Source organism: Ambystoma mexicanum, chromosome 10 (genome assembly GCF_040938575.1).
Source record: "Ambystoma mexicanum isolate Mex_15411 chromosome 10, UKY_AmexF1_1, whole genome shotgun sequence".
Taxonomy (NCBI): Eukaryota; Metazoa; Chordata; class Amphibia; order Caudata; family Ambystomatidae; genus Ambystoma; species Ambystoma mexicanum.
This window is the reverse complement of record NC_090932.1, coordinates 198162784-198166920: the sequence shown is the minus strand read 5'-3', so window position 1 is coordinate 198166920 and position 4137 is coordinate 198162784.

Here is a 4137-nt window from a genome sequence, read left to right as displayed (position 1 = left end):
CCAGGGGTCGCAACTGCGACCCCTGAGGTCTCCCTTGCTACCCCTGTGGTCTCCCTTGCTACCCCTAAAAAAATAGAAAACCACTAATAATATATATATATGTATATTTTTTTTTAATGCAAGCTCCTGGGCTGTGGCCAGAGCCATGAGGCTCTTTGCTTCTGCAGTGGCTGGCTTTCTTGTTCAGGCCTCTTAATTTTTTTTAAAAAACAGGGGTTACACAAGTCTAAGACTTTCCCCAGTGAACCTCAATAAGAAACAATAGGAATATCAAATAATGTGTCTTTCTGGAATTCTATACAATAAATACTAGACTCATTAAACGTTTATTTCAGGCACACTTCAGGGTGTGAGTCACTGATTTAGTCTGTTCTTAACCACCTCAACTCAGCCTTTCATCCTTCTGAGGTCAATAAAAGAGTACCAACACAGGTTGGGTGATATTGTATGTATCATTTTTCTATCTAAAGCACTTAAACGTAAGTGCTATATAATAACACATCATTATCATTTGGCCATGGACGTCTGCTTGCATTCACAGTAATTTGGTAACATGAGCCTATACACACTAATCTTAACGATACATATGGCAATCCATTCTTGTATGAAATGTATATCGCATTATAGTGATATTGTAACCATGGGGGTCATTACAAGTTGGGCACTAAGGGATACCAGGCACCGGTAAGGAGACTGGTGCCGGTAATCCCTTACCACCCAATTCCTAGGTCCCTTAGCGAGAGCCTCAAAGAACGTGTGGTCTGACCACACGTCCTTTACGGGTCCCGCTAAGGGACCAGGGCGCTAATAAAGGTACCGCAAATTGCAGTACGGTTATTAGCTACTTCCCCATTCCCATTGAGCCCTATGGGGGCTCAAATGGGAATGGGGAATGTTTTTTTCAGTGGGGACTTACCAGTCCCTCCAGGGTCGGAATGCACCGGTAAGTACCCATTGAACAAGACCGGTGCCGAACCCAGTATTGGAGGCAGCCATGGCGCAAATAGCGCCATGGCTACCTCCAATCTCGGAATAAGGCCCCATGTCTTTCTGGTGTACTTAGGGACAATGCTATGTGATGCAACTTCCTGTTTTGTCAAGGGTTGAAAGGTTGTGTTCCATCGCTTCCTGCGATTTCACTTTGGGGTGGGGTCAAATGACATCACTTCCTGTGATGTCATCAGAGGTCAAGGGTCATGTGATGTCACTTCCGCTACTCCTGGCATTTTGGTGAAATTTCTTCCCTTTACCACTTGTGCTGTGGGCCCTGCATCCGCCCCCGCCTCTGCCAAAGTAAAGCTCTGGACTTGGCTGCAGTTCCTAGACGTGTGCCAAGGGGACTTGAGGGAGGATTTTCTCCTGTCTTTGTTGAGAGCAGCAGGATAGTGAGTGTGAGCAGCCTTATTAAGTCGCTTCCCGATAACCTCTCTCACTTTGTTCCTCAGAGTGTGTTTTTGTGGAAGGTGCGTGTGTGTGAGAGGGTGAGAGAGGGAGCGAGGTCCTCTGTGAGAGCGTGCTGTGAGCGTACCGTGTGTGTGAGAGGAGCAAGAGAGGCCATGCACGAGCCTGTAGGGTGAGGGTAGCTCGGTCGGGTTTGGGGCAGTTGTGTGCAGTGTTGCCAACTTGGCAACTTTCTCGCTATGTTTAGCGACAAAGCACGGCCCCCAGGCAACTTTATTTTGGAAAAAGCGGCTAGCAAGTAATCTAGCTACTTTTTTCTATTGGTTTGGAGACAGTTTCCAAACCAATAGAAAAAAGTGGGGCCGTGCTTTCTCGCTAAATACAGAAAAAGTCATCTTGCTGGCAACACTGGTTATATGGCCGTGCATGTGTGCAATGGTTGCTTGTTATTGCTTCGGCTTATCTTGAAGACTTTCCTGCTCTGACCAATACGTCCTTGCCCTGCAGCTTACTCTGCATTGATAGATTTGTCTGCTAAGTTTTTCTTTGTCTAATAATATGCTTTCTCTAGACTTGTCAAACTAATGCAATGTTGTGACAATGGGGGTCATTCCAAGTTGGGCGGTAAGGGTTAACGGGCACCGGTAAGGATGCTGGTGCCGGTAAACCCTTACCGCCTAATTCCGAGGTCCCTTAGCGGGTCCCAGCAGGAACGGGTGGTCTGACCACACGTTCTCTGCGGTTCCCGTTAAGGGACCTTGGAGCTAATAACGGTACCGCAATTTGTGGTACCCTACATTCCCATTGAGCCCTATGGGGGCTCAATGGGAATGGGGAATGGTTTACTGAATGGGGACTTACCGGGTCCTCCAGCATCGGAATGACCCGGTAAGTCCCCATTCAGCACAGATCGGACCCGGTATTGGCGGCAGCCATAGTGCTAATAGCACCATGGCTACCTCCAAACTCGGAATGACCCCCAATGTGTTTACATATATAGGGCCTCATTACACGGATGGCGGTAGGGATTTACCGGTACCGGTAAAATACCGGTACCGGTAAATCCTTACCGCCTTACTACGAGGTCCCTTTGCGGGTTGGGGGATTTAAAGTCTGCTTTTTGCAGGTGTTAAAATCCAACCCGCTAAGGGACCTCGGAGCTAATTACGGCACCGCAAAATTGCGGTGCCGTAATTAGCGCCTTCCCCATTCCCATAGAGCCCTATGGGGCAGAAATGGGAATGGGGAAGGGCAATGGTGGAAGGGGGATTTACCGCCCCTCCAACCTTGGAATGAGGCGGTAAATCCCCTTTCCGCCAAGGCGGTGCCGGTATTTTACCGGCATGAGCCATGGCGCTAATAGCGCCATGGCTCACCGCCTACCGTGTAATGAGGCCCACAGAATAGCTGGATTAGAAAATACTAGCATATTAAAAATGGCAGTACACGTTTAAGAAGCTACAACAGAACGTGCAATACATTATATTAATAACAGCCAACCTATGCATTGTGGGGTTTAATTAAATACTACTGCATTTGCATGTTCATGTATGTATATGGATGTAATGAGTTTGCATCTGTACATTTGCGACTTTTTTTATTACAAAAAAGGGGTGGGCTCAATGAGAGGCTATAACAACCATGCCCTCGGCAATCACCCATCTTGCACCTGGCTAATTATGCAAATTAGGCAATGAGGTCATTTAGCTACTTCTAGCTACTTTTATGACGGCCAATAGCTACTTTTCTTAGGAGGAGTTGGCAACACTGGTTGTGCATTTGTGTGCGGACATTCGCAAGCAGCAGGAGATGAGGCGCGACACGGTGCTTTAGGATGCATTTCTGGCGCCTGTCGGGTTCTTGAAGACATCTTTCGGGTCACTGCTCCGCAAACAGCCCACACGTCACCCCTCAGAGGTTATGCATATTTAACCCCCGCAAACAATGCTCCTGACACTCGAGAGTGGTTTCTTTTGGCGTGTGTTTGGCCTGCAGCCCCAGGGCCAGCTGTTGGCCTAGGCGGCACGAGTCCATATGTGGCACGCGCGGCGCCTGGTAGGGGACACCTCGGTAGTGAGGGAGAGATGAAAGGGGGTGTCACTCCGAGCGCCCCTTTCTCTCACAGCCGGCGAAGCAGTGGGCCCCTGCGACCCGCCCTGCACGCCCCAAGGGTCTCGAATCACAATCACTCATTACATTGCATTCAGCCAAGCCACTGATCTGCCCTTTCATGGCGTATAGCGACCGTGAAGGGGGTACGGTTCCCGGGGCGCGTGCGTCTGAGCGAGGGGCCGAGGCGGATGGGTGGACAGGAAATGGCAGCAGGGCCATCATCTAAACAAAGAACTCCAGGAAGTGATTGCAGATGAGCAAGACTGGCGGGGTTTCCCGTGCAGGAATAGCAGCCCTTTGCTCACTGGCCAATCACACAGTCTCCAGCTTTGCCCCCCCCTCCCGCTGAGTATTGTATATTTCCCCTAGTTCTGCCCCTGCTGCGAGCCCGTTCCTGCACACACAGTGCACCCGAATGCGTGCGTGCCCGCAGCAACCCCAGTACTGAGATGCGTGTGCAAACACACGTGTGCCAATGCGGCGCCCCATCACAGGCCTCGAGCACACACACACACACTTCTTCCTGTACCGAGAAAACCACACAGCAACGAATGCACCGCAACACTGCACTGTAGCAGGCAACACTGTTCCAGCAGTTAGACGATACACAAATTTAGCACAGCA